The sequence below is a fragment of the Thermobia domestica genome, chromosome 3 (genome assembly GCF_964235325.1).
Source record: "Thermobia domestica chromosome 3, izTheDome1.hap1.1, whole genome shotgun sequence".
Classification (NCBI taxonomy): Eukaryota; Metazoa; Arthropoda; class Insecta; order Zygentoma; family Lepismatidae; genus Thermobia; species Thermobia domestica.
The window spans coordinates 338388515-338411562 of NC_137456.1; the positions used below are offsets into that span (position 1 = coordinate 338388515).

Below are 23048 nucleotides of genomic sequence, written 5' to 3' on the forward strand. Positions count from 1 at the left end.
AGGTCGTCAGAACGAACCTTCAATTTACAGTACCCGAAGAAAAGATTTTATCTGCAGCTATAAAGCCTAAGATTTTATCTGCAGCTATAAGGCAATCTTGGACTGGAATCCTGAGCTGGATTCACGACGAACTCTTTGGGGGCAGAGAAAGGGTTCTCCGATGATCTGAAGCTGCCGCAATAGGGACACTAAGGAGAGGAACAAACGATACTTCGTCCTGTGATGACGCAAAGATATCTTTGAATTTAGTAGAGGTGTCTTCCTCTTCAGCTTAGCTAAAATAGAAAATAACTTCTACACACAAAACAAACATTAAAAAATGGGCCAATTATTTTTGCAAATAAGAAATATATACCACATATTACAAAGGGTGTTATTGCTGGAATTGTAAACAAAATTCACCAAACTAATTTCATGCAAATAACTAACTCAATCTTTTACGAAAATCTTATATATTACCTTATACGCTAATAGTTCATCAAAGAAACATGATAAAAGGACACTTTTTAAATCTCATCACCATTATCACTCTTTTAATTTGCACTATGAGACAAGACGAATTTTTTTTTTTTTTTTATCTCGTGAGCAACACTCGTTCCCCCGAGTCTTTTTCCTAAATGATCCGTATGTAAAACCTATAAATTGATAAAAGTGATTTGCGATCACACTGAAGAGCTTTATGAACGTTTAAGAATACACTAATCATTACACTGTATATCTCGATAATAATATGGTTTAAATGTTATTAGATACACACTTCTTACATTTCTAGTGACGCAGACAGATTCTTAGAACAACTAGATAAGGGAATACATATTTTACGTAAATTTACAGAACGAGAGGAGAAGTGAATTGTTGAGAATCGAGACAATAAAGAAGGTTCAAAGAATTGAGACGGGATGAGACTTCTATAAAATTTACAAGACGAAATAATAAACTTTATTTCTCGTACGGGGCGCGGTGGTAGAACTTTCAACTCCGGTGCTTGGAGTTTCTGGTTCGATCCCAGATCGCGACGTGTGGACTTTCTGGTGGACAAATAGTGCTCAGGGGTTTTCTTGGGGTTCTCCCGTTTCTCGCACTTTCTTCATTCCATCATTTTATTCATTTCTCATCATCACCGTCTAATTTAACCTAACTCCCATAACCGTGGGACGTAAAACTCATACACTTCACTTCATTTTTCTTATTTCTAGTGTCGACTCGTCTCATGGGCAACACAAGTTTTGAAGCGAAAGATATAAAGGAAACTCTATTCAAATTTTACCTGAACATATTCATGGTAATATTAAGCATCGAGTGGTCAATGATTTGTTCCATTTTAGGTAATCCGGAGTAAGTTATACGATGGAATGTATAATTTTCTTTGTTTATGAGGTATTTTAAAGAAATAATTCAGGAAATATGCTGGAAAATTGAGGATCTGATCCTCGCGAGGGCTTTCTTACCCTAAAATAACCTCGCCCTCAATGATATGTGGGCGAGGGCGAAGGACAGCTTCCTACGCGAGGATGAGGGTTAACGAGGGCAAGGAGAAATTTACAGTAGGAACGCGAGGGCGATGGACAACAATCCTCATGAGGACGAGTTTGAACGAGGTCGAGAGCTAACTTTCACTGCGAGGGCCAACTTCCACTACGAGGCGAGGGTGAAGGACAACTCCCTTCGAGAGGGCAAGTTTCCAGAACGAGGGCAATAATAACGAGGGTGAGAGCTGTCACCACGAGGACGAGTGTGCGCGAGGACGATGGACAATTTCCTTTGCGACGGAGAGGGTGAACGAGGGCGAGGGCCAACTGCCACTGTGACTGCGAGGGTGAGTGAAGTCGGAGTAAAATAAACATGATGCTCCAAAAAATCGAGTTTAAGAATGTGTCCACGCTTTCAGTTTTTCCTTCAACTTATTGTTCAAACTCGGGAATGAGGGAAAAGTAGTAAAAGAGAAAAAAACAAAAAGAGAGAGTCGATTGGAATAAAACTCGAAAGGAAAGAGTAGTTTGTTGAATTAACCTCTGCTGTGTGAAGGATGATGCATCTTACTTACTTGAAGTCGAACTCTACATGCTACAGTGAGTCTCAGCAAAAAGTAAGTCACGCCATATCTTGATTTATCGGAGACTGCTTCTAACACATCCGATCAGTTCGATAGTCCACGGTTTTCTGCTAACCGGAACTTATCTATGTCCTCTCTAGACTCCTTATATAGTCTACCTCCTGGATTAACCTTGGGTAAGAATAGTGGAAAAGAGGGAACAAGGGTACTCCAAAGCAGAACAGAGGAGGTGGATCTGGAGGGGAGCCACAAAAGTTGATGGTATGAGGGAGTGGAGGGAGCGTTCGAAACAAGCTACACCAGCGCCACGGTTCCATCTGGCGGCAAACTAAGAAAATCCAGCCAGCTTATTAGCTATAGAAATGCTTCGCCAAGGATGTTTTTCATATTACACATTTTATACAGTTTTCAAATTATATATTTTATATATTTTTCTTTCCTTTTTAAAATTTCTTGTTTGTAACTATTTTGTTAGACAAGAACGTGGTTGTTTTAATTACTTATTTGTATATACTTTCCTCAGCGCTGAGGAAAGTTCTCTGCTTCAGCTGGCCGGACTCCTACTTTAACCAGGTTAACATGACCAATAAATGCTTTTCTCGAAACGGCCATTTCCAACTTCCTCCGTCTTTACTAATGTTTGCACATCCCTCCAAAGGGGCGCGGAGTTCACAATCTAGGAATCGAAAGCAGGCCATCAGGCTTACGCCCCTCATATGACAATATTGTACATATATGTAAACTTGTAGTATGTACTTATTCCTAATAAATACATATCTTTGTGCATATAAGTTTTATTCAATGTATTTATCAATATGAAATAAGTCGAAATTCAACAACAATGATTTCCACTTTAAAATACTTCAAAAATAATATTGGTCAGGACTCTCACAGAAATACTCCATTGTGCGATGCGGTTAAAAAAGTTTTAACATTGCTATTTAGAGACGTTACTTTAGTAAAGAGACACGAACTTCCCCATGATTGTACGTTTTCCGCTAGAAGGGAGGGGGAAAATTTCTTAGTTCCCCTCCGGGTTTGCCTATGTTTAAGCTTGAATTCATCACTCTTATATTTGCCAATATTGTCTATGAACTTCTGTGGTTTAACGTTTCCTCAAGTGTGTTCGCCCGTTGGAATGCAACTCGGTCGAAAAATGTATAATGCTTCTCAGACCAGTCATCATGACTGTGGATTTCCGTGTTTTTTATTCTACCCACATTCGTGTGGCTTTGTATCAATACATAGCAAAATTCACGTTTTACTTTGCGATAACAGGTGTATAGCGCGAATTTCAAGGTAAATACCAAGTCGCTGAGCTGTCATGATCCCGAGATATACCGAATTTCAGTTGAAGTTTACCACAAATTTTCTCAGCGTCAACGCAAATCGTTACGAAATGAGTGTTTTAATCAACGATATCTACATAGAATTTATGCTTACTACGTTTTCCTTTTCATATTGCAATCCACAAATTTTGCGAGTATCGTTATCCTTTTCATATTGCAATCCACAGTGCGAGAAATTCGCTGAAAATCCAGTGCTAAAAATTATCTGAAACTTCGGTTCCAGTTTAACCTACATCATAAAGCAAAGATGCAGGAAGGAGTTGTTTTGGGGATCAATTTAGTGTTGTTGGGCTATTTATCATCCTCTGTGTTAAACTCCTAATCAAACCACAAGTGGTGAAAAGGAAAACACTTCTGACTTTTAGTGTTGATAACTATCGGTATGGCTAGATCAAAAACGGTAAAAGATAGCGAAAAGCAGTTTTGTGTAATCAAGTATTTCAAGAATGTTCTATCTCGACTGTAACTTTCTACTAAAACCGAAGGTGGGGAAAATAAATCAGTTTTCGTTTTAACGTTAATGTCTGTATAATGCGGCTAGAAGGGCTTTTGTATAATTCATGAAGTGCCCCAAGATTATATCGCATATCAACACTAATCTCTATACTCAAACCGGAAGAAAAGATCCGGTTTCCATATTGAAAAATATTCCATGATCCTCTTTACGGTATTTACTAGTGTTCATTTATTTGTTTATTTTTACAATAAATCGACAGTCGTAACTAACCAGGAATAGGAATTCTGTCGTGTTCAATGAACGATTCCTTTGGTATTCATTCTGCTAACATCTTCAGGTTATAGTAGAAACAAGGACTCATCTGCAGGAGCTTAAATGATAAGTTGAAGAAGATATCTAGCGAATATTCTAGTATAGTAATTTTAGTCGCCTGTGTCTTGCTTTTATTATGATACTGAAGAGAACATGATGAGAAAGATGATGGAAACGAAGTAAATGGAACTGAAAAAAACAAGGTTAGGTTTTCGTTAGTCGCACGAGCAGTTTATCAGTGAAACTACCACAATCTTCGCCATCTATGTTGCCTTTTCTTTGCTCTGAGAGAGGTATTCATTAAAAATCCCAGAAGCAATGTGTGATGTCAGGGAACATTCCATTGGAAATAACTGACGTAGTATGCTTAATTCATGATCCATATTCGCTAAATATTTATTTTTCACACAAAATGGTCTTAATATCTACATGTAACCGCAGTATCCAAGTTACATCCACGGACCTACACAGACTTATTTGGATGACAATTAACGTCGCAACGGACCCTTTTGTAAATCCGTAACAGAACGGACCAGCTAAGAGGTACATATACGTACAAGCGCATAGCTTGGATTTGGTTAAGAGGAGGACATAGATAAGCTTTTTGTCTCTCTCTTTGATGCATATATATTCATATGGGGTGTCGGGTGAGAGAGAGAGAAAGCTTAATGCAAACCTTCTTAACGATTTGTTAACATGTTTTCGTACTTGGTACGAATGGCTCCTGGCTTCATTTTTCTCAGTCGGTGCTGAGAGAGTTTAAGTGCTACTTAAAAAAAAAAAAAAAAAAAAAAAAAACGGGTTTCAGACCTGAAGACTTGATAAGAAAAAAATTATGGTTATTTTAACAGCAACAATGTTCTAAATTTGATTTCAGGTTGAGTCAGAATTCACACAAAAATATACTCCCATGGAACTACTCTTACAGGATCACCGGAATAGATAGCCTGCTGAGTTATTTGTACCTCTCTAATTAGTTCTGATGATGAACTAACACTTGTACAACATTCAACAATCAAAAGTATATTAATAGTACTTATCTTGTCCAGATATAAAAATTGTGCTACTATTTTTACATTGAAAATTATTGTTACTGTTTTTGTATAGATAAAAAATCATTTCTGATCATTTACTAGGTAAAATAATGGAAAATCGATGATTTTCCCAACGCGATTCAAGTTTTCGATTTTTATTTATTTATTTATTTTTTATTTTTATTATTTTTTTATTTATTTATTTATTTATTTATTTATTTTTTTTTGAAGATTATGATACTAATTGCATACTTAATCTATACCTAGGCAGACAAGGGGTCTTCAAAACTTACAACCAGAATGCTACTCAAGAAGTATAAAATATGCTCTGAGATGTCAATAGAGAATGAAAGTTATCTGATAAAATTCCGTGGTCAGACAGTAGAGCTACAGGCAAACGTATAGGATTCATGCAAACATTAACTTATCTCCTTACATCTAGATCATAAGAGAGTGTAAACTACCCTTAAATTAAGTTTTTCTTTTTAATATTTGCAAATTCTAGGAAGAAATATACGATATGTTTGAAATAGCTACTTCTGGAGTACGTAGGTCCGCATCCAGGAGATATGAAAAGGTGATTGTTTCTCTTAAACCAGCTTTTTATATCTTGTTGAATACTCACCTACATAAGGAACAAAGATGGAATCCTGTCTTCAGCAAATAACTGATATAGGTTACCAATCACAATCGGAGAAATATAACAACTAGGGTTCGAATCTCTATGACCAACAAAGTTGGAAATATGCATGTTTTATGACCGAAAAAATACACACTATGACTCAAAATGTGCTCAAATACACGCGAAGTAAATAATGTTTTACTGAAAATGTATTTAAACTTGAATTTTTAACAAATATATTTCTAAGAATAATCATTTTTTAAGGCATTTACTTAGTTTTTTTGGCCTGAATGAATATCTGTATGCTCTGAAGAATAGATCACAGCATATTACTGACATTATAAGACAAAAACTGAATGACTATCTCCTCATTCCTAATGATGACAGGTATCTATTTAAACAAAAATGAAACCCGTCTAAAATATGATCAAAAATAAGCCTTTGTATTACTTCAAGCCCACATTACCTCACGCCAAAATATGGTTCAAATATACATATATATAACCAGCAAAAACATTTTCTTTATTACAACAATCAGAAACATGTTTATGTTTAATTATACATATGAAAGGACGACAGGATGAAGATGTGACCTCATAGAAATTCGAGCCCTAATAGAAACTTTATTTCTAATTTACATCTTAACTCATAGAAAAGGAAGGTATGATATGCTTATCTTCGTAATGTACCCGACAAATTCTTTACGTAATAATTTACTTTTTTTCCGCAAATATGGAGCCCTGCAGTAGGTTTGTGCATGGAAATACAGGAAGAATTAGCACAATACATACCTCACTCAAAATAGAAGATTCAATTTTTAAAGTTGAAAATACAGAGGAAAGTATTTTATTAATGACTACCAGAGCAACTAAATGCTCTTAAATTTTACATATGATTGTTTGGCAAACTTATGAATCTCTCGAAAAGATGATGTACTAGGTAAATAAAAACTAAACCGTCGTAAGGGGGTACGTTCTTGGGTGTCCCAAAACCCTTGATTAAAGCACTGTATACGTATACTGAATCTCACTGGACGTATTTAGGCATATGTATGCTGTATGTGTTGTGTCTTTTTATTCATGCCAATTACCTGTTTAATTTCATTTATAACTATATTGATGAATGTGTATGAGTAACTGAATGTGAAGGGATTAATGACATTATTGACGTCTTAATATGTGATTTTTTAATTTCAGTTTCGTTGGTGAAGACAGCCAGTTGAAAATTACAAAAAAGAAAAAAAATCCTATCGAGGACATTTTTGATGTTTAAATATGTTTACTATACTTTTGACTTGAAAGATTTTTTAGACAAAAAAAAAAAAAGGTTCATTTCTAGGTCAAAAATTGTGAACCAAGTGGACATAATAACCAAAATTGAAGTCAATTTTGTACAGTCAAACACGTAAATAAAGTCACTCCTGTCTATAATAATTTAATTACATGGAATGCATGTACTCATAATTATACTATCAAGCTTTGCCTGCACGTGGAGAAGAATTACAAGTATTACAGGCGCGTGTAATTAGTGTTTAATTCTATGTTTTGTAGTAGATATTATCTTCAAGAGTACAGCCAAACCAAGACCGTATATACTTTACTCTTTGTTTGTGGAAGATTTTTAAAGTGTAGTTAAGTAATTCTTAACAGTCGTTTAGTTACTTAATGTATTCCAGAGTTAATGTCATACAAATATAATATCCGCGTAAAAGTCAAAGACCTGATTGCTGAAGTACATTTTACAATGTTTCTAGAAGTACTGCTCGATTGGTATCAACTTTTTAAGTAGCTTTTATTGTAGACTTAAAAGTTTTGATTATGTCACTTTTATTTCCACAGGTACGTTGGTATGACGATCTGTGTTTTACCGCTACAGACGACGCATGTAGCCAAAAGTAGAGGCGTCTCTTAATGGAAAGCATTTCGGTACAATCAAGAGGTTTCTTGCCTGGAACTAAGGAAAGAAAAGCAACCTTTTCTACTGAATTAATATTGTACATTGTTATATGAAAATATAAGTTTAATGGATGAGTTTGACGCGAGAAAACTATATGTTTACCGATAAGATTTCCCTTACGAGCTGCATTTAATTTGGACATTCGACGCCTGTTCACATCCATAGTCGCACACACAGAGATTGTCCAACATCTAGTGGACGTCCCTCTATATACTTATGAAACATCCCTCGCTATACGTATGAATCGTCGAGGGGACGTGCCTCTACATACTTAGGAACGTCCAGCGGATGTACACTAACTGTTCGTTCTACCTGCGCTTTACGTCTACGGCAGAATACTGTACGTCTGTGTAAGTTCATAAAACTCAGTTACTGACATCCACACGACATACATTGCACTTTTATACAAGTACGTATCTGGTGTATAATGGGCACACATTCGAATTCCTGAAGGTTTACTGGAAAAATTTTCGACAAAAGATTTACCTCTATTAAAGTTCACATCCGTGACAAATGAACGTCTGTAAACGTACACATCGATGTCTTGATGACATACTGAACATCTACTTACGTCCGCAATGTCTCTCACTGACTCACTGGCTCTCCAAAAAGCGGAGGATATGTAATGGACCTTGCATGGGGTACTATTAAGATCTATACAAACGTTAAGTGGACATGCTCTTAGTATTCTGTTAAGGTACACTATATGTTCATGGTCAAGTATCAATGGATTTTTACTTTCTCATAGACGCAATTCGCACGTAACATGTTGGCCTATCTTACATTCAGACAACCTGAATCGTCTAAATTCCTGGATCATATTTGGACGTGCTTGTGCTGTGTGGGTGTTTTACACAAATTGAATTTGCGAGAAAATTTTGTAAACTCATAGCACCTGTGAGCTTTATAACTTTCATGTTTTAATATATTTTGCAGTGTTTGATCTTTTCCAAAATTTTTCTTCTCCACACTCCTTCGATATATCAGCTTTCTCATTAGTGTGTGCTAACATATGCTTTGCCAAAATTGAACTTAAACTAACTCTCTTTTCAAACACTGAGCTCTTTTCCCTGAGCTAATTACCGCCTTCTGCCGAATGTTAATTTTGCACAAATCGTATCCCACACTTTTGGCATAGAAGGCGGTAAGAGGAGGCTAAGCGGTTACCGTACGCACCTTTGGTGTGGGAATCCAGGGTTCGATTCCCGGCGGTAGCTCGTGGTTTGGATACCACGCTTATAAAAAGGTCCACATAGTCTCGCTGCCGAACGGGACGTTAAACTCAAAATCAACTTCAAACTCTTGGTATTGAAGAGAATTTTCACCTATGATTATTAACGTATGTATAAACAAATGCAGTTTGAAGAAATCTCTACTGAGAGTCTTGCCGTGTATGAAGTTTCTTAACTCTGTATCAAGATATGTTTGATCAAGTTTGAACGTTGACAAAATCCCCACACCGTTGGAGTAAGTAATGTTTTTCAAACGCATGTATCAACGTGTTTAACCAACTTTGATCGTTCACTAAATTTCCTTCGACTCTTTGCCCATGTGAAATTTTCCACCTGTATGTATTAACATGTGTGGAGCTCAATGTGAACGTCGAATAAATTTATTCCTCTACTGTTAGCATCTGTGAGGTTTTTCACCTGTAGGTACTAACATGTGTGCAACTAAATTTGAACGCTGACAAAATTTGTTTCCACGCTCTTTGCATGTGAGAGATTTTGCACCTGTATGTATTAATATGTGTCTAGCTAAATCAGAACGGTGACTAAATTTTCTACCACACTCTTGGCAAGTGTGAGGCCTTGCACCTGTATGTATTGATATGTGTCTAGCTAAATCAGAACGGTGACTAAATTTCCTACCACACTCTTGGCATGTGTGAGGTTTTGCACCAATATGTATTAATATGTGTCTAGCTAAATTTGAACGTCGATTAAATTTCTTACCACACTCTTGGCACATGTGAGGTTTTTCATTTGTATGTGTTAACATGTGTCTAGCTAAATTTGAACGCTGACTAAATTGGTTACCACACTCTTTGCATGTATGAGCTTTTGCACCTGTATGTATTAATATGTGTCTAGCTAAATCAGAACGGTGACTAAATTTCTTACCACACTCTTGGCATGTGTGAGGTTTTTCACCTGTATGGATTAACATGTGTGTATCTAAATGTGAACGTTGACTAAACTTGTTTCCACACTCTTTGCATTTGTGAGGTTTTATACCAATATGTGTTAATGTGTGTCTAGCTAAATTTGAACGTCGATTAAATTTCTTACCACACTCTTGGCACGTGTGAGGTTTTTTATTTGTATGTGTTAACGTATGTTTAGCTAAACTTGAACGCTGATCAAATTTGTTTCCACACTCTCTGCATGTGTGAGGTTTTTCATTTGTATGGATCCTGTAACAAATTCAGTAAAATAGGGAGTGGAAATCTAGGTACACTATATGGAACAACAAGAAAGGAATGCAGAAGTTTGCATCTAAAATAGAGCAACAAAAATATTGCATTTTTATCGTGAAGCTTTTCAAGGTAATCATAAGTTTTAGAATGACGAAAGTGCTAAAATTCATAACTCGCCAAAACCAAAATTTCAAGAGAGCAAGAAATCTGTTTACACTATCTTATATGCGATACCAGGTTTTAAAAGTTAGTTTTTTCACGTTTTTCTTTAGCGGATTTTCGTTTACGACCTTTCACACGCCCGTAGAGTAAGATGTGGGAAATTGAATGCACCCAAAATCTAAAATTCCATAAAAAGTGGAGATACAGTGTTCTGCACTTTCCCCCGATAAACTGATTTATAAAACTATTGTAATATTACATAAAATCTTGTAGATAATACGAGAAGAGAACTATTGAAGTGTTTTAGTATCATTTCTACTCTCCAAAGAAAAGGATGTCCTTTAGATTGATATCTCAAATCGTATCTACAATTATCTATTAGTTATCGGATTTAACTCAAATGCGTACTTCCACGTTACACTATGGAATGAACGTCTCATTATTACAGGTGAAAATGGTGGCACGCTCTCACTGACAGTACTTGTGTACTATATCATTATTTTTTGTGGTATATAATTTAGCAATTCCGAAAGATTTTTGAAATTACAACTACCAAAACTATTCGTATTATGACAAAGAAAGAAAACAAGACTATAACCACTTTTAAAATTTTGTACAAAATACGTCATTTCAAGCAGTATGCTAATCTCTACTAGTGCTTCTAATATCATTTCAATCATATTAAGATATTAAGTTTTAAACCGTTATACAATCTTTAAGTCTATTGATATACATCTAAGTGAAAAAAGCACTCTTCTTAAATAAGAACGTTTGAGAATGCTACGCCCTGAATATTAACAAAATGAAAAAAACATGGTATACATTTAATTATAAAAGAAAAGCAGCTTTACTATTTAAAATAAGTTAGCTATTTCGTTCAGTGCCTACCTTTACCTGAGTTTTATCATGTTGCTTTCATTCAAATTGGTATTTTAAAGAGACAAGGAGGATCAATAAATACACGTCAAAAATTATTATCTCATGTATCTCTCTTGTCAAAGAAGGAAAATTAGCATAAGCTTATCGTTTAAAATAAACGGTTGAATTTACAGGTGCATTGGAAAATGCTATATTTAAGAGGGAGAAGAGTAACATTCAACATAATATTTATCAGTACTTACAGTTGAGATAGAAATTTTCTGCTATAATTTCAGGAAACATGTGAATACCTTGAAAGTATACTTTACACAGATGAGCACTCTGTCTCCTCCTTTTGTTACTTTTTATTGTCTTTTTACGTTACTATCATTAGAATCAGTGTTGTATCAGTAAGAGAAAAACTTTAAATTGTACGCCAAAGCAGAGTATCTGACATGTGGATTACGTTACGAAGGTGAAATTTACAATATACGAAGTTCGACAAGAAAGTAATAAGAAAATTGTTTCAGCTTCTGCTGGCAACGCTGCAGTGTGAAACCGTCTCCAGAGTGTGGCCTTGGGCCTGCTCGAATAGCACAGCACGTGGCACGCACGAAATGTTTTTCATTGTGAAGTTAGAAGTTAAAGAGTGCGATCGTGTGTTGGACCCCTGTCATAACAACGGAAGCACGTAATATTGACCAGTGCAACGTAATCGCCTTCTGTATGAAACTTGGTTAGACTGTCTCAGTAACGTACCGGAAGATTCAGCAGGCCTTTGGAAATAAACTGTTATCAACGGCAGAGGTGTATTTATTGTTGGTAATAAATGTTTCCGGAAGACAGAACAAAAATCGAAGATAAACATCGTAGTGTGCGACTAACAATATGGATGGAAGAGAGCTCACAAAGAGGGAACTTCTCTGACAGGATAGACGATTAACCGTGAAAATGATTGCGGATGAACTGAACATATATCGAGAAAAATGTGCGTCTGATATTAACTACCTCGCACAAGCTCCCTTACCCCGTTTGTAGTGGCGGTTTAAGTTTGCAGGGTTGCCAGCATCAGCTAAAAAAAGACATTCTTCTTACGTTATTGTCAGGCCTCGTAATTAAAACCTTTGGGCAAGTGTTATTGGCTTTAAGAAACGAAAATAGGAAATTCCCGTTGTTTCCTAAATACATAAAATTACCATATGATTTCAATTGAAAAGCAGATTGTAAACCACAATAATTTTTTCTCCCCATCTATTCCAGCTGGAATGGTGAAATTGCATGACGAGAGAGTTTGAAATTTGCGCTACAGAGATTTCTTTGTTTTCCTATGTAGCTCTAGCGACTCATACTTGAACTACGAAAGGAATATGGCGTCCTGTTACTGTCCCCCACATGTGAAGAGAAGCCAGTTATGATCAGATTTCAATGAATCAGAGGGCATACACCAAGAGAAAATTACTGTAACATGCGTACCGTATATGGGGACGATTATATGGACTGTTGCAATGTTTCCAGTTATTGTGCATTCTGCCACGCTCCAGGCATCCGGTAACAGCTTCAACACCGCAGATAATCAGCGCCATCCAGCCAGCAATTCTTAGTTTCAGTCGTGTGCACCTGCGAACCTTATTGCAGAAATTCAACATTTACTATGCTGTAGTGTACGACCTTGCTCAGGACACGTTGCAATTCCGTAAAGTTGGTGCTCGCTAGGTGCTTAAGAACCTGACAGATAACCACGAAGTTCAGCGAATGATGACATGCTTGGATCACCTAACGCGTTATGCCATCTGTATGCAATCGTCAATGGTGATACGTCTTGGGCATACTATTAGACGACCGAGACCAAGCAGGTCTTTATGGAGTGGAAACACTGGTTTCCAACACGACAAAAACTAAACGTGATTCAATTTGCGAGAAAAGTGCTTGTGACAGTGTTCTGGGACGTTTGTTGTTTTATTGGGAGGTTTGTTAAACATAGGACCACTGTAAATGCTGCAGCCTAAATTAAAAATTTGATTAATGTTGCGTCGTGCCCTGCATGACAAACGTCACTAAAATAATGGTGGCAACGTCAAATTTCATCATTACTGCCAGTCCACAAGTCTGTTTCGTCTCACACTTTCACATCTCTATGTTCTCATGAAGAAATTCCTCACCGGTCAAAATTTTGCGACAGATGCGGAAATGAAGACAGCAGTCCGCACATTTATATAGTCCACCATAACGGACTTTCACGAACAGGGCATCCTAAAACCGGTACCACGCTGATAGAAACGTATTGATAAAGTTGGTGACAGTAGAAAAGTGGATCAAATACGTAACTTTATTTGTGATTTGTTTGGTTTTGGTATACTAAATTTTTTTGGGAAAAATTATTGCGCGTTGCTTTCCGGTCTGCCCTCCTAATAAGATGTATTGCACAGATATCTATTACACATCATCTGATGCAGTTTACCGATCACAGCTTTGCAAGCATATAAAAAAAATAAACAAGGATACCTACATTTCCATTGGAATGTCATGAAAAATTATTCAGCTGTGAACCCATACATCTCAAACACTACATATAGACTAGTTTCAGTATTCTAAGATGTGAAACGTCTAAAACTGCAGGTCTCGTGGCACAAAATTAAAAAAAAAAAAAAAAAATCAGGCAAACAAAATATTTTCATCATTTTTCATCTATATAACGCAATTTCCCGTTTACTTATGTGAACTGGTAAAATGTGTCACAGAATCACAATTTCTTTCTAAGTAAATCTAGTTCAAATTACCGGTTTTGTTCGCAAGTTAATACACAAAAATATTCAAGGGAGAACACCTTGTGAAAAATTTTTCTTCAGTACATCTACTTAGTTTTAATAGTTTATACATGGTATAACCTTTTTTCCGCGATAGAGGGATTGAAAATTATGATACAATATTCTTAATGTTGGATTAACACTAAGCCTATATAAATATTTAAAAGGCCGAAAGTAGAAAAGAAGAACACATTTAAAATAAAAATTTAAAAAATATCATATTTCGAGGCTTCACCAACGGATTCCGAAGAAAATACACATTACACTTATATTTTCTTAGTTAAAGTTTCTTTTTCTTTGTAGAAATGCGTCTTGAAACTGGCCAATATTTCAATCCAGCCAAAAGTAAGATTGTGAAAATGCAATGTACAATAAGTGTACAATAAGTTTACCCTGGCTGTATATACTGAACGATCTGTGGAATTCAAAAGTTGAAGTTGAGCATTGGTACTTTTTATATACTGTTGTAGAGGTGTCACCCTCGCTATCAGGTTTTTGTTTCGCTGGCTACAAAGAATTTATTGTGCATACGTTCACGAAATTATGAATGAAGACCTAAAGAGTTAAATATTTCCAACAGACCCGAGTTCCAATAAAAGTTTTGATAGTAACTTTTGCTGTGTAATTTTACTTGCATATGTAAAAACTGAAGAAAATGCAATATTCTCTTCATCGTTAAACTTAAGTCTACATACGGTAATATACAAAACACAGACACCCTGTGATTAAATGGTTCCGTAGGCTGCAGGCTCATGGCGTCAGAAAAAAAAAACACCTTTACTGGATATAATCCACGATTAAACCAAGCTACCCTGGATCACGCACTTTAATAGGCTCCTGTTGTATAATACTCTCTTGTCGCTTCTGACCTACAAACCCGCATACATAGTTTTATACTTTCAGAAAAATATTACAGTTCCCACGCATATTTCTGTCGCAAACAAAGTGAAACTATTAGCTTAGACATTTTGTTTGTATCACTTTTGTAATTATATGTGATATCTTTCTTTTATAGACATCGACTATATATTTAGCGACGTGAACCTTTATTTACTTCACATAACGTTAAGTAACTTACTCAAATTTTGTTTTGAAAATTCGTAGGTGTTCTTTCCTGATGTTATTAACCACCTATATAATACAATATATTGCACAATGTAATGTTATTCAGCTTAATTAAAGGCGAGATAGTTGGGTAAATGATCAATTTTTCAACGTAGTATTGAATGTGCATTATTTACAGTTGAGATATCTTGTGAATCTGTTCAACAGACAGTATCTACTTTCTACTCGATAGCAAGTAATGTTTACAGGCCATATGTTAAAAATACAACTGCAGCTGTGTGATCGGTTTATACAAATATCTACATTTATCTCCGTGATTACATCATCAACTATCACTTACATAAATTATTATACATCCAAAGGAAATTTCTTCTACAACACACCACTGTTATTTTGCTATAGAATTATACAAGCTAGTAAACTTTTGTAACACACACATGAATAAAATTAATTGAACGGGACGAAAGTTTACTGAAATAATTACTACATGTACTAACGAATATATCATTGCATACCAAAAAATGTGACCCAAATTAGAATCGAACTCACGACCTTAAACTTGTATGTCCGGTGCGTTACCGGAAGCTAATGCAGATTAGTTCTGACGTATGATTACCGTCATACTAGAGGCCGTCGAAGTCTTCAGCATGGCTCTGATGACAAGTTAGAACGACTCTGCATAAAGCCCAATAGCTTTGGCTTTTATTTATGATACTTAGAAAAATGATAGAAGCGGACAAAGTATTGATTACATATGAAAATGAGGAAATAAAAAGCTGTTTAAAAATCACACCGAAATATTTTGTTTACAGTAAGATAGCTACTAATGATCAAATTAAACGAGTTCGTGAAATGCTTTTAATTGATTGAATAAGTGATAGGATGTTAGCGAATGTGTGAGATATACAAGATAAATGTCGAAATGTTAAGAACCTGGCGTGGGTAACACATACATCATTGTCTTAACGACGAATTAAATATCGTTGCTTTATTTTTGGATAGAGCTAAAATAACAATAACTGGTGGCACTGGAGGAAAAAAGGGTGAAGGAGCTACATCTTGCTTAATAATTCGCCCGGCTGCCTCAAATCTGTTACACTGCTCGAATTTTTTCATCTATGATTAGGAATCAACATAGTGACATATACTACTCGAGTCATCAGTACCAATACCCAAGTTAAACAAGTGAATATAGTTTAAAGTGTAAAACTAAGACTTCGAAACTAAGCGAATTCAATATTCAGACTCGAGGTAATACATCTGTAAGTACTGGTTGCAATAGAAAACAAGGTCAAAATAGTGTTTGTTACTTGGACACTGATCCCATGTAAAGAAGGGGTTATTTTCCCTTACTCTATTAATTCAGTGAAAATAAATGTTGAAAACTATCGTTAATTTGAAGCACTTCCAATTAGAATAGAGGGTGGAGGGATGAGATAGAAGCTACACTTGGGACACTGAAACGGTCTCAAAAACATCTCTCTACATCTTTTCGAGTCTTCGTCTATGAAAATTTGATAACAGAAATACTAATAAATTCAGCCACTTCCGGTTTCGATGCGCTGCTGCGGGTTGTGAGGTTGCAAATAAGAAACAGAACTTATATCCTTCCCAAGTATAATTTGTCGACATCTATTATCATTTGATTTTTATTATGATAGCCTTTGAAATCGGAAATGGACAATTTAAACCTCTTCCGGTTTCATCTTAGAGTTAACGTAAAAAAACCAATTCTTGTCAAGTTAATGAATTAAAAAAACACTCATATCGATATATTTTATCGTTTTTGTTCTATAGATATAAGTGTTAAAACTGGTAATAATGATAAGCTTGAAACAATTTCTGTTTTGGAACAGTGTTGTCTATAGTTATGATAACTTGTCCTGAGACGTTGGAAATGGCTGAAATCTTTTTAAATAAAATAATTACACGCTATTTGTTACAAATTTCGTTTTACGTCGATAAAAGTTGAACCTCGGAACTGACCCATATCGACCATATCGAAACCGGTATTTTTAAACACCTATGGTTTGAATAGAGCTTCAACGTAAAGTAACGTTTTCTCGACTAGCAAACTCAAGTCGAAGAACACATCCATATTTCTTAGCGTTTTGGCTCTGCGCAAATCAGTGTTTCAACCGCAATGGTAAATCGAAGATTTCCGTTTGTAGCATTCCAGCTACATGGAAATAGAGATTTGTATTGACTGAAATTAAAAAAAAAAATGTAAATCCTGATTAAATGCAAAAATTGTATTAATAATATCTAGTCATATATTATTGATATTAAGATAATTATATCTAATTATGATGTATTTGCATTATATGTGGGTCTACAGTAACGTCTATTTAACGTTTATGTGGTATCAGACGTTTTGAAAGAAAATGTTTCTTTTTTAAAAAAAAAATGAGAGAGAAAAATAATGTAACGAGCGATAATAACGTGAGAGAGAATTTCCTATCCTGTATGGCGAGTCTTGCTTTCGAAGCAGCTGCCTCCTGAGGCTGATTTGCTGTTTTGACCTCCGCTGGTGGAGTTGGGCTCGCGTATGCTTGTTCACCGTGTGTTGTTTCATAGCTTGCATGGCGCGTGTTGTAGTTGAATGCAGAGTTAAAAGTGAAAAGAATAAAAGTGGCCAAAGGTGAAGTGACTGTATTGAAATGCTTTCAGTGAACACAGCTGAGTGTTTTGTTAGTAATTGTGATCTCGGAGAATTTTGTTCCCTTGTGGAAAGTATTTTTCTTGAAATTTAATGGAGTTAAACCGGCATCGAGGAGACGGTGCTTGAGTGATCCTTGGTGGTCAGACAAAAGTGCCCATTAAAGTAACTCCATTCTGCTCCAATTTGTGATTATATTGTTTGGATTTCAATGTGTTGTAATTTCTTAAAGCTATTTTTCGGCCTTTTTCTCAAAAAGAAAAAATCAATTATACTCACTTCGTCTCGGGCCCAAGTTAACAGAAAGTCAGTACTAGACCATAGGACATAAGCTGTTCCAACCAGAGGGAAGTAAAATTATCTACAAAGGTAAAATATTGCTGGAGCTAAATTGCGTTTCGTTTAATCCTGGTAAGTTCGCAGTTAACTAGTAGTTTACATATGGGTTTAGTTGGTTACGTAGTATCATTAATGAGCTGGAAATGGGTTAATATAACTTGCATTCAATCGCTGACATGTATTCGGGTATTTTCCAGAGAATAAGAGATATTTTCAGATTTTTTGCGAAAAATTGAAAATTCCCCCCCCCCAAATTTTTAGACTCACCTCACTAGTAATGCTTAAATGCTGTTTTGGGTGGAAATTCTTGGTATGATTGTCCAGTATTCATTGAATTACCTTTTCTAATGTTAATTTGTTTGATCAGAGCTTAGCGTTTAATGCAAACTCTCTCTCACGTCATTATTCTCACGTCATTATTAGACTCGGAGTCACAGTTGTTTTGGGTATAATGAAACTGGTTTTAGAAATGCTGTTTGCAAAGTTTGAATAGACAGAATTGAAGAGGCTATTAAGAGGGTTGAAATTGTAAATTCGTATATTTGAATTCAAGAAATTGAATGGGACAGATTGATTGAATTGGATTGAAATTTTGGGTCCTAAATCGTACTAAGCTGGAATTGATTTCTTTAATTTGTGGTTATATTAGTATAATCTGTGATAAGGACATCGTTTTGCACAATAAGAAATTGCATAAAAAAAAAACAATTGCCTCGCGGAAAAAAATTAAGAGGTAGAGTTCTGAATACTGCCGAAAACAAAAAATCAGTAAAGAACAAATATTTTTTTTTGAATATATTTTCTTGCATTTTCATGCATTTGAAAACATTTGAATGGTTTGAATTTCTTTAATTAGTAATATTGATCAATTAAGATATTATGCTCAAGAAAAATATTTTCTCCGAACAGGTGCGAAATTTTGAATATTCTTTTTTCTAGAGTTTTTGCTAATAATACGAATTGCTCTTAGCTAAAAAATATTGAGAGAAATCTATAAATTCAGGGTTCAATCTGAAGGTTCTAGGTTTCAGTACAAAGAAAAATTGGTTAATTGCTCCGGAATTTAATTACATTGTTTAAAATTTTTTGGATATTTTAAATCATGTTGGTGAATATCTGTTCTTCAAACGCTTGAGCAAATATTCACCTATACTTATTGAAATAAAATTTGTTATTTGAAAACTGAATTTTGGTTGGTTATTTTTTGTTATTATTGTTGTTTAACCTTATATTAGAGTGAATACTGGATAATCACAGTCTAGCCACAAGTTAATCAGGTGAGCTTGAGCAGCGCTAATCCACCTGCCGTAGTCCCTTCTTCGGTGGAGTCCGGGGTTGGTTTGGGATTTTTTTTTTTTAGTTTTCAACCTCTGACTCCTGGGGAATGGGGCGTTACAATGACAAAACAGCAAATCCAATTTAATTTTTTAATTTTGTTATTTTCCTGATTACGTTAAAATTTAGAAAATTTTCACTTGTTAATTATATATATACTGTGTTTTCATAAATATTTGTGACCTCCACCTCCGGTTAAATAATTGATGGTTGTGTTTTGTAGTAATATTATTGGAAATTTGAACAGTATTAATCATTATTTATATTTAAAAAAAAAAGTTTCTTGAATTAAATTTTGAAATTTCGATTGGATTAGTAGTTCTTGTATGGGTTGTTTCCATTTGGTCACTGGTAGATTGTAGATTTTAGTGGTAACTTGGTTGTATGTTAATTATAAGTGAAATCATTTTGTTTATTTTGGTATTGATATTATCTTATCAGCATTGTATCTCAAGGATGGATAATCGAAATTATGAAAGAGAATACGTTAGTATTGATATGCCTATTGATATCTCAGGATTTGTAACCATGGATAGGACTGGCCAGGTAGATTTAGATCAGCATTCGAGTCTTGGTTATGCTAATATGTCTTTTACACCTCCGACTCAAGGAAGCTTTTATATTCGTCATAGGCCTTCACTAGTTCAGAATAATGAGGGAATGCCTAGTACAAATGATTCGACTTTTGGATTTAGTAGGCAAGTGAATCCCAGTTTAAGTAATGATGGACGGGATTGTCGGCAGGTAACCTTTTCGGAAAGTTTGAATGGACCATCTTTAGGAAATCATATAGGGTGTCCAGAAAGTAATATCGAGGCTCAGAATCCTGAACCTAGTAATAGGTATTTGAATTTGGGTCAATACTATCAAAGAGTTTCAAGGATCAGGAATTCAACTAGGGTAGTTAATACTAGGAATGAGCAACAACCTTATGTCAACTATGCTAATTTGAATTACCCCGAATGTTATAATCGTGATTCAGGAAATGCATCAGCAAATTTTGTTTCTCAGGTAGAGAATAAGCTCATGATTAAACATACTTTTAGTAAAACCTCTGAATATTTAGAGAATAAATTTAGAAATTTTAAGAAATTAGATGGAAATGATAGTATTCAGATGTTTGAGGTTATGGTTAGCATCGAAGAAATCTTATTAGATACCAGTTATTCTTTGGGAATGATACTGACAGCTTTGATTTCGCGATGTGAAGGTACAGTTTTGAAAATAATTTTGTCTGCCTTACATGATAATATTGGTTGGGAAGAGTTACGATATTCTCTGTTGACAAAGTTTGTGACACCAGTATGTATTCATACGCTAATATCTGAACGTGTTTATAGGAGGCAGAAATTAAATGAATTAACCCTACAACGGCCAACCTATTTTCCTAACATAAACAGCCAAGGTGAGTCCGATGGACTCATACTGTTGATATTGTGTTATCAGATCTTATATTATGTTATTGAATGTAATTTCGTATATTATTTTGAACTTTTTCCAACGGAACATACAAGTATAACAACCACGTATTCTTATAGTTTTTACAAGCTCGTCAGTTTTGCCATCAGATGTAAAATTTATGGGGAATTAAAATTATTTTTCTTGTATTGTTTAAAAGGTAGTGTAATTATAAATTTTAGTAGAAACACTACTAGACTACCACTATTAAACTACTAGATTTTCAAGACACGTTTTTTTTTCCAAAGTAGTAAGTTATTAGAAACAATATAAGTAAAGCAATTGAAGGGATGGATTCCAAAAAAGCCTATGTCAATTTTCGTCAATTTTGAGATATTGGTTCTATTGAGTTCCGTTTCAGCCTCTTCGTATATTGAGAAGGCTTTCATGCAAAAACTACAAACATCAAAGTAGTTGTAGGCAAAAGAAAACTGAGTTATTGCCCAAAATGTCCTTAGTCAACAGCATTCTCTGAGGTTATTTTGTGACTCATGCCTACAAACCCTTATAAAACTCTTTCTGTAGATGATAATTTCACCGTTATCTTACGAAACGTAGATAATTAAAACTTTTCGTTTACATAGATTACTTTTCTTTCACGGAAATAGAATGGCGGAAACTCACACAAAATATCGTGAAAAGCTTACTTTCTTGACTTAGGCTCTTTTGGAATTAAGCTCTTCAATTGTTGGTTTGGAATGTTCTCGAAATTTCCTGGAACTACTGAAGGAACTTCGTTTTATTTGCTTGTTGATTTACATTTTTTGCAGTATCTAAGAACAACCGAATCTTCAGGAGACACACGCTTTTAGCAGGTCCTGCATGATTGCCTTTGCAGTTGTTCTTTTCGCGCCTCACACAAGTAAAAAAACTTTTCTTCTTTCTTTCTCCAACCTTATCTTGGTAACATGAATAAGCCTATATCGCTAGTTTTGAACTCGGCAGCCACAGACTAGATTGATTTGTCAAGACCTACAGCACGTCTATTGCAAAAACGTGGCTTGATAAGACTTTCTGCTATTGCAGTAAGAATACCCTTTCTGGAAGTTTTCCGATCACGATGTAATGTACTCCAGACAAATAGGCTGCAACAGTGCATACACCAAGCATATTCATAAAAAAAATAAATGATCATACATTTGTCTTTCTTTGCTATGAATATTCATGGGCCAATTGGTTTCTTCCTTCTTTTAGTTTGGTAAGAATTCGGATGGAAATAACGTCTTTTGTTTTTCTCTGTTCTCACTAGTGTAAGACCATTGCGAAGTAATGTGTTGGCGAGATCAAAATGTGTGAAATAATTATCACATACGATATTTTTTTACTGCCAGAATAAGACCGCCAAATGCGAGGCCACATTTTATCCCAAGTTTTTGGTTGGTATTTTCTTTCCTAACCAAAGGTGAACCACATAAAAGGATAGCGTGTTTTGGAATCTGCTATTCATCATACGTTCATCCCACAATTACCTGGTTCCAACGGCATATATTGCGGCATCTACCTGCGAATGGAACAAGCTGTTAGTCAACATTCAAAATTTCTCCAGGGTCATAGTGGCTTCTCAAGTATTGCTTCATTCTTTCATAAACTTCACGTATTGAATCCAGTTTATCTTTATTTCTTCTGTTGTTTTGTCAAATTGGATAAATATGGGCAAGTATTTGAACCTGTTTTTACTCATCGCACCGCGAAATATTGGTGGTCCATACTTTTTGTCCCATAGCAGTTCTATGTTCAGATCTTTGGCTTTCAGTCGACCAGGAGTATACAAAGGTCCAACTAAATACCTCAATTCTCTCTCATCGATCAGATTCCACTGATTCTGCATGTTGCTTCTTCATGGGTATACCGAACGATAGTCTTCACACATAATCTTGAATAAATAATAACAGAGCGTTTAAGGGATATTCGATTATTTTATTTGGAAAAAGTAAACTTCTTTACTCCTACCTGATGATGTTCTGAGATTTCTTCATCTGTGGTCTAAGATTTTGTCTTCTGTGGTGAAGGAGGTTCAGAATATCATGCGGTTCCGTCCTTTGCATACAAAATCTTTTCATTACTTTGGCACCGATTTCCAACATCTTCAATCTGAGAATTACTAATCGTATCAGAAACTTCTAATGCTTCACTTTCCCAATCACTTACGCTATCTTCAATTTCACT

General features: G+C 35.2%; 1 protein-coding gene across 2 annotated transcripts in view; it reads right to left on the minus strand.

Annotated features, from left to right (window-relative positions):
* Positions 1-23048, minus strand: part of LOC145681248 (uncharacterized) — a 258338-nt gene that overhangs the window by 214262 nt on the left and 21028 nt on the right. The window contains exon 2 of one of the 2 annotated variants that reach the window (XM_081752808.1): positions 6329-10199. The exons of the other annotated variant lie outside the window; for it this stretch is intronic. The gene's annotated coding sequence lies outside the window, so the exon portion shown is untranslated. Of the gene's footprint in view, positions 1-6328; positions 10200-23048 lie in introns of those variants that run through there. 2 annotated transcript variants of the gene reach the window in all.